This window comes from Rhinoraja longicauda, chromosome 32, assembly GCF_053455715.1.
Source record: "Rhinoraja longicauda isolate Sanriku21f chromosome 32, sRhiLon1.1, whole genome shotgun sequence".
Taxonomy (NCBI): domain Eukaryota; kingdom Metazoa; phylum Chordata; class Chondrichthyes; order Rajiformes; family Arhynchobatidae; genus Rhinoraja; species Rhinoraja longicauda.
This window is the reverse complement of record NC_135984.1, coordinates 15,982,175-15,996,538: the sequence shown is the minus strand read 5'-3', so window position 1 is coordinate 15,996,538 and position 14,364 is coordinate 15,982,175.

Below are 14,364 nucleotides of genomic sequence, written 5' to 3'. Positions count from 1 at the left end.
TTAAAGTGGAAGGCAACAGAATGTTCTGAAGGTTTGCCCTTTGGATTGTTTGTTGATTTTTTAAAAAAATTAGTTTGTAGCATTAAAACTAGAAAATAATAATTAGGGTGGCACAGTGGTGCAGCGGTAGAGTTGCTGCCTTACAGCGTCAGAAATCTGGGTTCAATCCTGACGACGGGTGGTGTCTGTACGGAGTTTGTACATTATCCATGAGACCGCGTGGGTTTCCTCCAGATGCTCTGGTTTTCTCCAACATTCTAAAGACTTACAGGTTTGCAGGTTAATTGGCTTCTGTAAATTGTCCCTTGTGTAGAATAGAAGCAGTGTTTGGGTGATCATTTGTCAGCGTGACTTAGTGGCGGGGGGGGGGGGGTGAATGAAGGGCCTGTTTCCATGCTGTATATCTAAACTAAACTAAATTTCCAGGGCATGTTTCACTTTCATTCCCATAGTTATACTACTTTTGAAGATAAATTATATCAGTGACAAGTGCACATTGGTAATGGATATCAAAATTATTCTCATTGTTCTGGTACAATAATTACTCCAGAGCTTTTATTGTATGGCTTATAATGGGCCTTTTTGTGTTCTGATACCAACAAAACATTCTCATCAATCTAAAAGAATACAATGCAGAGATAATGGCAAACTCGCCTTGTTCTGTTATCCCCAGTTCTTTCCAAATGTTACTTTTTTCTTCAAATGTGTGATGCACCATGTTGCTGCACAGTATTTGTTAAATGTGTGTTTTCAGCAGGCAATTCAGCCATCTCAACATTAGATAGTTATTGGAAAACTAATTTAACATCACATTCAAGTTCATTCCTCGAAGATTCTTTGAGTCTTCGGATAGTGACTTGAGTCTTTGAGCCAAATGACAAATGACTTGAAATTTTAAGGAACATTGGGTACTGTCTGGTATGAATAATAACCTTTTCAATATATTTGATGGAAAAACTATGAACTCATTAAAATTGCTATTGCAAATGAATCTGAAATTCAAAACTGTATTTCAAAGCAATCGAATTTTGTAAACACTTCTATATGTAAAAGACATCAAGCATCTAAATATTGCTTATTATCATTTGAGGACGATGTTTAAATGTGAAAGGTGCATCTAAGACTGGCTCCTCTTCGCAGGTAGTTTTTCAGCTGAAAGATCACATCTATCTGGGATGGATCTGATATACTGTATGTAAGAGCATTCAGCTGTATTCTGAGAGAGATAATGATAGAATTTTGCTTTCTGCCAAATATCCAGACTAAGCTATTAACTATAAAAGAATGTGAGAAAGTGGCATTCACTTTATATATCACCATGGTAGTTTAAAATCTAACTTTAGGTAATACAGTACCATAGTGAAGTAAAATGTCACCCATTCCTTCTCTCCAGAGGTGCTGCCTGTCCCACTGAGTTACTCCAGCATTTTGTATCTACCTTTGAAGTAAAATGGAAATTGTTTTTGTATAATAGGGCTAATATAATATGAGACTTATTGAAAACAATCAGGACATTTCAATTAACTGCATATTGTCGGCTTGCAAAGTACTGGACCAATCACACATATCTTTCACCATTCAATTACAGAAACATACTTATTTATTTTATCAACACTTTTGCTGCCTTCATTGCTTAGAAAATATCAAACACAACTGATGATTGAAAACCTACAATGAGCAGTGAAACCTATTTTCAGTCGCGATAAACTTGCTGGAGATTGAATTGCAGTGACAAAATTGGTTGTTCCAAGTATCAATTACCATAATATTCCTCATGACTAATCTGCCTTCAAACCTTTTGAATAGTGCACTATATTTGGAAAGGCTTTTTCCTGCTTGGAAATGGTCATTATTTTTTCATTCATATTTCAGAATTGAGGTGTCATGGACAGGCCCAGTATATATTGTCCAAACGTAATTGACCTTGAACTGGGTGGCTTGTCCAATAATTTCAGATTCAAACATGAAGATAAGACTAGATTCATGTATGGGCTGGAATAGGTAAGGGTAATAGATTTCCAACAGCCAAAGCAACATTAGTGAATCAAATAGGTGGCTGAGGAGCTGGTGCAGGGGGCAGAGATTTAGATTCTTAGAAAATGGCGGCGCTGCCCTAGCAGCTGCGGCTTACCTGCGGTCCGTTTGTCTTTGTGTTTTTTTTGTTGTTTTTTGTCTTAATTGTAGTGTTTAGATGTGATGTAGTGTTTTTTGTGGGTGTGCACTAAGTGTGGGGGGGGGGACTGTAAAATTGTTTCTTCCGAACGGAGACCCGACCTTTGTTTTCTGGGTCGTGTCTCCGTTCCCGCTGCGGCCTACCATTGGCCAAACACCTGGAGCTGGCGGCCTCCAGTTGGGACCACCTGGGGCTCTAGTTCGCAGAGCCCATGGACCGAACTCACCATCTGCGGAGCTGGCTGTCTTCGGAGGCTGCGGGAGCGGCTGCGACTTGCCTTCAGAGGCTTCGGCGCGGGCCGCGTGCACGTCGGAAGCTCGCAGCCCCTTGGGTGGGGGCCGACATCGGGAGCTCCAGCAGCGCCAACGTCTTCGACCGCCCTGGATCGCGGGGCTTGGGTCGGCCTACCGCGGACCTTTCACCGTCCGGCACGGCCTGGAACGTGGCAACTACAACAGCCTGACCGCGGGAGAAGACGGCAGGGGAAGAAAAAATACATTCTGGCCTTCCATCACAGTATTGTGGGGACTGGAGCAGACTCACTGTGATGGATGTTTCTTTTTTTGTTTTGTGTTGGTTTGTGGTTGTGTGTGTTATTGCTTATTTTATTGCTCTTATTGTTGGACTGTGGGTGACGAAATCTCGTCCAAAAGACTTGTTTTTTTTGGATGACAATAAAGGTAATTCTGATTCTGATTCTGATCTGTTTTGGGGTAAGAATCAATGAAAATACCAAAGGTTTGGTGGTCATTACAATTGACTAAAATAATCCAGATTATTATATTCCCCATCTGCTGTGTCTTAAAGTCACAGAGTCATATAGCATGGAAACAGGTCTTTCAGCCAATATTGCCCTTGCAAACCAAAATACCTCATCTACTCTACCCACACCTGCCCTCGTTTGGCCCATATCCCTTTAAACCTTTCCTATCCATGCACCTGTCCAAATTTTTTTTTATGTGTTGTTATATTATCTGTCTTATCTACTACCCCGGTCGATCATTCCGTATACCGACCACCCTCTGTGTGAAAACATTGCCCCTCAAATTCCTACTACATTCTTCCAGCCTCACCTTAAATCTATGTCCTCTGGTTCTTGATTCTCCTATTCTGGTTTTTTTTTTTAACTGTGCATCTCTCTTAACTATCCCCCTTATGATTTTATACACTTCTGTAAGTGTACCCCTCAATCTCCTGCTCTTCAAGGAATAAAGTCCTAGCCTGCCAAACGTCCTGGCAACATCCTCATAAATCCTCTCTGAACTCTGTCCAACTTAACAACATCTTTCCTACAGTAGGATGACCAAAACTGACCACAATGCTCAAATGGAGCCTCACCAATGTCTTGTACAAATGTCACATAACATCCCAACTTCTTTACTCAATACCCTGACTGGTGAAGGCCAATGTATGGAAGCCTTCTTGACACCCTATCTACCCGTGATGCCACTTTCAAGGAACTATGCGCCTGCACTTCTAGATCCCTCTGCTCCACAAACTCCCTGGAATCCTGCCATTCATTGTGAAGGCCCTGCTCTGGTTTAATTTCCCATCTGCTGTGGTGGGAGTTAAACTCAGGCATCTAATAACTTTTCCCATAACTTAATCACTGCACTGCCAGCATAATCCTAATTTTAGAAGTTAATTGGCTTTTATCCTGAAATATTTGTCAAATTGCTGTATATTTGTGCTAGTTATGTGGCAGTAAACATGACAGCTAAAAGAAGAATTAAAGCAATATTTAAGAGCTAATTATGAATTACTTGTAAATTTGTGCAATATATATTGCCGATTTTGTTAGTTGATTTACTTCATAACAATTAATAAAAGAAAATAATAGATAACCAAGGATAATGACAATTCCAATAAGCTGTATGCAATGTATAATTTCAAAATTTTGCATGTTAATTATACTGGCAGAGAAATCCTATATATATGCTTCAATGATACGGCATTGGTCAGTTTGTTTTGCTGCCAAAAGACTGTCTTGCAATATTTTTTTTGTGCAATTCAGTCTTATTTACAAAGGAATTAGTCTTCCATGTTTACATTCATATGTGAAATTATGTGATTGTCAAAAAATCCATGCAAGATGTTTAATTTTACCGAACATATGTTTTGAAATATTCCTATTTTGAATCCACATTCCCTATATGTGCTGATCTAACAGCTTCAGGATTTGCAAGGTGGCATACTGGGCAAGCCTACTCAATCCAGTAACGATGGGAGCAGACCAAGACAATGCCTATTGAAACACCACCGATGACTCTCAAATCCAATGCAGACACCCACTGACAATCTTCCCATTGTCTACAAATTCAATCCTACCATCATCTCCATAACATCAGTCTTCTATGCTTTGCATCTTTGTAGTGTGGCAACCAGCACTATACACAATACTCTGAGTGTGGCCTAACCCATGTTTTGTACAGCTGAAACATAATGTCTGTACCCTTGTACTCAATGCCTCAACCTATGAAGCCAAGTATGCCAAATACCTCATTCACTAAGCTATCCACCTGTGTTACAATATTTGGGTGCAACGTTGCACGTGCACTCCAAGGTCCCTCAATGCTTCTAAGTAAAGTTATCTGTAAGGCTGCGCTGCTCAATCCTTGTATTTTAAGAGCAGTCAGTTTTCATTCCAAGTAGAAAGCTATGAAATGCAGAACAAGGTAAACTAAATAGAACCCAAATTAAATGTCCCTTTCAAAATTGTCAGTAGGAAAATCAAACACCCACTGGTGGCCATACCTCAGTGAGTTACATTAATAGGAAAAGAAACCTTCGGCATTTGTGGAAACATGTGAATGTAATGGACATGTAATAATTGATTATATGTGACAATTTAAATTGAGTCCCATTTACTGCTGTAGGAACTTTAAAACCACATATATTGTATAGAGAGAGTATGTGAGCTTTCTAACTTTCCTCAGTACTAAGGAAATATTATTGACATGAAACATTATCTTCATTTTGGTCACAACAGCTTTCCTCCCATTGAATATTTCTGAAATCTTCTGCATTTATTTTAAATTTCCAGCATGTTCAGTTTTTGACTTTTCAACTTTTTATTCATTATTCTGTCTACAGATTTAGTTGAAAATATTATATTCATACATCATTGAAACAGAATTTTCCGCCAACCAAGTCTCACTCTCTATGAAGCATTAATGTACATCCAACACTAATCCCATTTTGTGTTGTTGAATTTTGTAGGGCCAAGTATTTTAGTGATTTATTTTGACATAATTATTGCTAATTATAACCTACTTATTTAGGGAAAAAAATTAAAATTGTTTCTGTGATCATAATTTTAAGTTCCTTGGATAATTTTATTTTTAAATTTTTTTCTATTTCAGTGATTACATAATTCCATACATTTGTCATGAAAATTAAAAAGAATAAGTAAGACTAGCTTTGTTTTTTTACTTTCTTAATGGTTGGGTGATAATTCTTCAGCCAAATTGGCCATCCAGCCTGGTTAATGTTATTGGATAGCACAAATCATTCAAATGGCTTTATTAAAAAGGAAATCCCATGATCCAGTGCTCACAATATCTTTTCTGCTTTTAAAAAATATGGTAAGCACTTATAGCCAACTTATTTGAACGTTGGATTACGTTCTCTTCTCAGGTTTATATTATGGCCGCAGTGTGTCTATAATTGACTAATTATGTGCAAGAAATGCTCCTTGCTTGTTTGACCAGAGATTAAAATGTCCTGTGTTTTCACATGAGATACAACATAAGTTGTGGTGTGAGGCATTAATAGTCTCTTAACATTCTATGTTGTGGAAGTGTTGTTAGCTGCTGGAATGGTTTTAGCCATCAAAATCATTGACTTGCTGTGTTTTAGTATGTCCAATGGAGAGATAAAGATTTTCATGACCTGTATTCCTGTTTTGATGTTGAGAATCTTTAATAATCATAGTGTCACGGTCATGGAGTCATACAACACAGAAACTGGCCCTTCACTCCAACTTGTCCCTGCCGACCAAGATGCCCCATCTTGGTCGGCATACCTGCCCAAGTCATACCTGCCCAAGTTTGCCCCATATTCCTCAAGAACATTACTACAGATGTACATGTCTGAATGCCTTTTAAATGTTGTTATAGGAGCCGTCTCAACTACTTCCTCCAGAAGATTGTTTCGTATACCAACTACCCTCTTTGTTAAAATGTTCCCACTCAGGCTCCTATTAAATATCACCTTAAACTATGTCCTCCCACCTTAAAACTATGTCTTCCGGTTCTTGATTCCCCTACTTTAAGTAAAACCCTCTGTTTCCTTCCATGAAGTAAATTCTCCATCCAGTTGGCTAGCTCTCCCTGGATCCCATGCGACCTAACCTTCCAAAGTAGCCCACCATGTGGAACCTTATCAAATGCCTTGCTGAGGTCCATATGGACAAGGCCCACTGCTGGATAAGATGCCATGACCGCTGAGCATAGCTGTCAGTGGTGTGGGTGATATTGCTTGGAATCTCCTCTGAGTAATTAAAATGCATTTGCTGCATACGACTTGCAAGAAATTAGTATTTTCTATCTCTGGAGCTATTCAGAAGGTCGCGTGCTTCTGCACATTCTCAAAGTCAGCTTTCACACACTGGTCACAGAAGTTCTTCAGACCAACTTGGCTGCATCATGGTGATTCAAATGCCCAGGAAGGAAGGGGGGGCACAGAGAGTGGCAGACATTGCCCTGTCACACATATTGACTTCCGCACTAAAGAAGGGATCTAAAGGAGGTGCTGCCTCAAAGAAAGCAGCCAATATCAACAAAGCCCCATACCACCTTGGCCACATTCTTATTTCACTATTATTACCGGGAAGAAAGTTCAGGAGCATGCAACCCATAACCACCAGGTTCTTCCCGGCAACTATCAGACTCATGAACACCACACCACACTAACCTCAGCAACTAGTCTTCTATGGACTATGGTTTTTGGTTGCACTACAGAATTTGATTTGCACTATTATTGTTACCTAGTATAACTGCTATAAATTTATTGTATTATTTAAGATATGTGTCTGTTTTATAGCATTAATTGGCCTGTTAGGCTGCAGCAAATAAGAATTTCATTATTTAATTGTGGGTATTTATGACAATTAATCACTCTTGATGAGGTTTTGATTATCCATGATGTTGAAAAGATCCAATCCCTGTGATTGCTTGTTCTTCAATTAATAAGTATCTTATTTTCTTCCAACTTTCCCCCTATTTCCTTAGCAACAACCACATCGTGGGGTAAGCAGCAGTGAGTGTGCCACTTATCCGAAGGGTTATCTAGCAATGTGCACTTTAAAGTGCAGATCTTACCCTTCCCTCATGCCTACATTTTACTCTTGGTTACTTTTTCACAGAACAACAGCTTTTTTATTTCCATTTCATTTCATTTCAAATACTGAAACCTGAACCATTTAGCATAATGGGCCTTTGTTTTAATTGCCTTACTGCGAAGATTTTCATTAGCTACTTAAAAGGCAATTAAATCTTTGAAGTAATTTTTCTCTTAAATGTTCCATCTTCTTACTGACTTATTCTTATCCCTTTGTTGAAAATCATCATAGATACCTTGTACTAAAATCTCTTACTGTGCTGCGACATTGCTAGAAAATATTGGTGCCATCATTTGGAATCACGGTTATTCATCATTTTTAAATGGATGGAAATTTGGAGCTTCCATGAATGTACAGTCACGCAAGAATTTCCCAAACATACTGATGGATCCAGATTCATGGAAACCATCTTTTAGATGCTATAACAGGTCAGGTCTACCATTGGATCTGGAACCTTATCAATTTCAGTCGCACTATAGGGATCAAGGGAGAGCACAAATCCTTGTTTGAAAGTTATTTTGTTTTGTTTAATGTTTTCAATCACTAAAAAGTAGTTTGAGTGTTTTCACTTATTTTTATCTTTATTTTAAAATAGATCTTGATCGATTTTGAAAATACTTAATTTGGTTCATTTTTAAAATACAATTTTCCGATGCCAGCGATATTCAAAGATATATATTTTTTAATTCTCTTAGCTTTGACAGCTGATGACTCTGGGACTTTGCTGGGTGTCTAAACTTTAATAGTGTCATAGAATCAATAAGCATGGAACAGGCCCTTCAGACCAACTAGCCCATGCTGACCAATATACACCATCTACACTATTGAGGAAATGTATAATGTATACTAGTTCATTGTTGGATGAGAGGAAGATGAGAATGAGGCATACAAACAGTAACATTTATCAGGAGGTCAGTGAAGCTAATCAGAGAACTAAGGTAGAAGGGGGGGAGGGCATACCTCCTACATTTCTACATTTCCTTGATCTGTCATTTTAACACCTTACCCATCCATATCTCTGGTTTCCTCTCCCCTGACTCTCAGTCTGAAGTAGGGTCTCAACCCAAAATGTCACCCATTCCTTCTCTCCAAAGATGCTGCCTGTCCCGCCTAGTTACTCCAGCATTTAGTTTATCTTTGGTGTAAACCAGCATCTGCAGTTCCCTCCAACACAGTTAAATTCCAGTGTTGGATGAGAGCAGGTTAAAATCACAGACATCAGACAATGCTGGGAAATATAACCCTGTTCTTGGAGAAGCTTAAGTCATGAAATATGTCACCAGTCCAGATCTTTTTAAGAGAGCAGTGAAAATTGAACTGAGTTGTACAATTCACTCAGGGTAAGTGGAGTTCAGTGATTGTCGGCTCCCTTTAACTTCAAGAACAGATGAGAGTGTTCCTTACAGTGAGCCTTGCATATGAAGCATGTCTTCTGTCAAGAGTACAACCTCGAGGTAGCTTTTGACCTTTTCTAAGAGTTGTTAGCCATCACTCTGGTCTGCATCAGAAGTGATGAAGTCTCAGCTGAAACTACAATGCAGTATAAATGGATTCTGCATTGGTGTTTTCCAGATGATGTGTTGACCTGCTTGCATTCCCTGAAAATGTAAATGTTTTCATGGTATTATCTTGTGGAATCCGTGTGCCCTGGATATTATTTATCTTTCAACCAGCAATGCTTCATTAGATTATCTTACTATTATCACCTTTGTAGGTCCTTGTAATTCACAAATCTACTGCACGTATAGAATTGTTGCAGATCGCTAGTGTAGAATGAGGCCATTCAGCCCATCAAGTCCATGCTGCAATACAATGGTTTCTACAATTCAAAAATTAATTACTAGCTTAGTTTAGTTTAGAGATGCAGCATGGAAACAGACCTTTTAGCCCACCGAATCCACACTGACCAGCAATCTCTGTGCACTAGCACTATCCCACAGACTAGTGGCAATTTACAACGTTTACCCAAGCCAAATGAACATACAAACCTGTACATCTTTGTACAGAAGCACCCAGAGAAAACCCACGTGGTCACTGGGAGAATGTACAAACTCCATGCAAATGGCACCCATAGTCAGGATCGAACCCAGGTCTCTGGCACTGTAATGCAGCAACTCTACCGCTGCACCAGTGTGCAACCCCAGTGGAAATATACCCCAATATAAATATCTCCCATTTTCTTTGTTAATATTTGTGCATCTAATTCTTATTTTACATTTAGTCCATATTTAGATCCTGAAATACAGAGATACTGGCTAAAACAGTAAGTCACAGGAAAAGAGTCAACATAATGACCTCAATGTAATTATTCTGGCCTCCATGCCTGTTCAAGAGGATATCTTGAATATTCTCAACAGGTTTCTCAACAGATCTCAGATAAAACTTACAGAGCAAAACAAAACATTCTGCGTTGAGCAGAATCTGTATGGGTGAAAGGAATTGTCAACATTTTGGGACCCTGCATTTGGATTGAGAGGGGAGAGGGACGATGGGCAGCAGAAAGAGGAGAGGGAGAGGGGAGGAGTGAGGTTGGGACCAACGAGGGATGAAGGATGATGATCAGGGTGGAGCCAGATTGGGGAGCGGGTGGGGTACAGTTGGGAGATTAGCAGGTGGGTGATAACTGGTGATAGAGATGGTGATAGAGACAGAGGTGTGGGTACCCCACATGACTCTATCTGCCCACCATCTTTCACCCCTCCTTAGTCTAGTCCTGCTCAACCCACTGAGTTGATCCAGCAGTTTGTTTTTTTAGCTCCAGATTCCAGCATCTGTAGTGTTGTATCTTATACAGCAATTGAGAGCTTTGCAAGGACAATACCGTCATAGTAACATGTGTTTATTCTGAAAGGAATTGATAATGCTTGTGCTCACTGATTTAGGTTGTGAAGTGTTCAGCCAATTCTGACATTCAAGGTGTCATCCAAAAAGGAGGTGGAAGAGGAGTAAATAGAGCACTAACTGGAGAGCAGAAGAAGGTAGACTTAAGTCATCCTTGCCCACAAGGACCCAAAACAATTGGGGTTACCTGCAGAATGCACATAATAATGCTTTGATTTTTGAATGACAGAGCTTTGCAGTATAGCCTGCAGCCAGATTCTGTAATTAACCTTTTTCAGGTCACAGTGGCTGCAATTACTTTTCCTCTGATTTCTCCCGTAAAGGATATAAACAACATTTAGTCAGGCATTCAGGCAAGCATTCCCAAAGGACATCCAAAACACCACATTATGGTTCTCGGGTTACCCACATCTATGAATTCCACCAGGACAAGTTTACTGTTCATTATTGTTGTGTGGGCAATATTGAATAGTGTGACGACCTTCATTAATCATATTCTATTAGTGTGCACCCAGCAGGAGCTACACCATTTAGGTTTGTGCTCACACTTCTAGCAGTATACTTTCTCATTGCAACAGCCCTTCCCATTCTGGTTTGTGTGCACACAACATGTTAGTGGTGCCTGTGGGTGAGGGTGTATAATACATCAGGTTTGCTTTCGGTACCCTTTGAGAAGACTACATCAGACTGCAGAGATCCTGTGCCATCATTATCCCATTTCTTTCTTGTCCCACTCTCGTAGATTATCGTATTATCATAACCTACTCCATAAGGTGCATGAATTCAGTGGTATATTTAGACATTCTGGTGAATAAGATTAGATAAGCTGAAGAAGAAATGGAAGGATGGGTCATGGGGTGAGGTGAAGCAGACAGAGGGGACAGATGCATGTAGGACTGACAAAAGATGGAATTGTCTGCAGCAATGTAATTCCTCATAAAATGCCTTTTTTTCAGCCTTTGGGTACAGATGCTCATCTTTTGGAAAGGTCAGGAAAATGTGGTCAATGATGAATTAGCAGAGAAGTGTTGAGGGCAGTGCAAACCACCCACTATTGAATGGCGGGGAAACCACCCATATCATATTGAATGGCGGGGAAGACTTGAGCGGCCAGGTAGTCTATTCCTATTATTTTCCTGTGTTCCTCTGGCCACTTGCTCCTCAGGTTATTTTCACACACTACATAAAAATGCAACCCTTCCATTCATCAGGTCTTCCCAGCAACACAATTTAGAACAAGGAAAGAAAAATCATCCTTGCTCACCAGAGCTAAAGCAGGAGGAAGGAATAGATAGATGAGTTCATGCCGTCAACTGTATTTTCCTCCACAAATTTGGTTTCATTGACGTTCTTGTGCTGATGTGTACAAGTGTTGGATACAGCAGCCACCTTCTCTCCTATTCAGCACTGCTACGCAAGCAAATGAAAACATTTTCCCTGTCAGATATTGTTTGCAAACAGCTGCACTGCAACCGATCTAAACTATAGATGCTCCAATCTTTTCTGTGGTGATGACTCCCAGTTGAAAATATTTATTATAAGAAAATAACTGCAGATGCTGGTACAAATCGATTTATTCACAAAATGCTGAAGTAACTCAGCAGGTCAGGCAGCATCTCGGGAGAGAAGGAATGGGTGACGTTTCGGGTCGAAGGGTCTCGAACCGAAACGTCACCCATTCCTTCTCTCCCGAGATGCTGCCTGACCTGCTGAGTTACTCCAGCATTTTGTGAAAATATTTATTCAAGATTCAAGATAGCTTTATTTGTCATCCAATATTGGACAAAATTCAGTCACCCACAGTCCAACAATAAAAGCATTAAATAGGCATTAAAATTACACAACCCCAAAAACACACAAAAAAGAAACATCCATCAAAGAAACATCCATCACAGTCAGTCTCCTCCAGTCCTCTCCTCACTGTGATGGAAGGCCACAATGTCTTTCCCTTCTCCTGCTGTCCTCTCCCGCAGTCAGGTTGTTGTGGTTGGAGGCCGCGCCGGACGGTCCGCAGCGGGCCGAGCCTAAGGCGAGTCGCAGCCGCTCCCGCAGCCTCCGAAGACGGCCGGCTCCGCCGATGATAAGTCCGATCCGGGGCGGGCGAACACGCTGCTGCTGCCGCTGTTGCTGCACGTCGGGGCGGTCGTGGCTCCCGACATTGAAGCCCCCGCCCAGCAGAGAAACATCCCGCGGCATATTTTAGGCCGCGCCGGACGGTGAAATGTCCGCGGCTCAAGCCCCGCGATCCGGGGCGGGCGAACACGCTGCCGCTGCCGGAGCTCCCGATGTCGGCATTCCTGCGGCCCGAGCCTAAGGCGAGTCGCAGCCGCTCCCGCAGCCTCCGAGGATGGCCGGCTCCGGTGATGGTAAGTCCGATCCGCGGGCTCTGCGAACCAGAGCCCTGGAGGCCGCCAGCTCCAGGAGTTGGGCCGATGGTAGGCCGCAGCAGGCCGCAGCAGGAACGGAGACAACACCCAGAAAACAAAGGTCGGGTCTCCGTTCGGAAGGGACACATATTTACAATTTTTACATTTCCCCCCCTCCCCCCACATACACACACAGTACACAAACACAAAAACACGACATCACAACTACAATTAAGACAAAAAAACAACAAAAACACAAAGACAAATGGACCGCAGGTAAGCCGCAGCTGCTATGGCAGCGCCGCCATTTTGGAAGAGAAAAGAAAAATGAATGAGAATTTACAACAATCAACCCAAAAGTCTCTGACAGTTTTTAAGGTAGCACAGGCCTCCTACCATAGCTTGGAATAAAAATCCTGACAGTGCATCCGAAAAACACGCATGTCTTTAGGATATGGGCGGAGCACCCAAGAGAAACCCACATGGTCAAAAGGAGAACATACAAACTCCACACAGACAACACTTGAGCTCAAGATTGAACCCGGGTGTTATGAAATTTCAAATACTATATGATTTTTTTTAAGAGGTAAGAATGAGACCAACGAGGTGCCCATCACTCTAACATGGTATTGATCCAATTAATAACTCTGCTAGGAAAACAAAATTGCAAAATGTGAAATAAAAACATAAAATACTGCAATTGGCCATCAAGTCGATCAGTACCAGTGGAAAGAGAAAGATTAACTTGGAGCCATAGAGTCGTATATGGTGAAAACAGGCCCTTTGGTCCAGCCATGTTCCCAACCACTAGTCTTTGGCCTGAAACATGAACTGTTCCTCTTTCCAGCAATTTCTCTGTTTTCATCAAACACCTTTGCCCATTATGTGCCACTGTCCATTTCCTTTTCTCTCAAGCTTCTTCACCAGTCAATGTTCTCCTATGTCCCAGTTATGCCAATTTCAACATTGTAGCTGGGAAATTGCTGATGCTTCATTGAGACTCTAATATTTTTCTACTTTTCCTGACAAGACGAAATGTAATGCTTTCCGCAGTTATTAAGAAATAAGCAAAAAAGACAGCCAAAGATAGACATCAGCTTCTGCAAATAAAGATGCTGACAATCTCACATTGGAGAGAGTTGACGCATATGAGACAGAACTGACATCAGTAACACAAATCACCTCAGCCTTTGCAGTATTACTATCAATAAAACTCAGTTTTATGTACTGTAAATCCCTCAGGCTAACCAATGAGGCAAGATTGGCTCTGTTTTGTACTGAAGTTAAAAAAATTATTAACTGCACCAAATTCACATTATGTGACTGATATTCACACTGAAGGTCACCGCTCTTGCAAAGATCGAATGATTATCCACAAAGTGATATTGTGCAATCCTCCTATTTCTTAATAATGAGACTAAAGATCTTTTGAGTTTACAGTATTGATTTCATATTAACACATACAATGTGCATTTGCATTGGTCATTTTAATAAGAAATTAAGGAATAGGACCAAGATTTATATGTATATATGTGTATGTGTATATATATGTGTATATATATGTGTATATATGTGTGTATAGTTATATGTATATATATGTGTATATATATGTGTGTTTTTATCTATATATATATATATATATA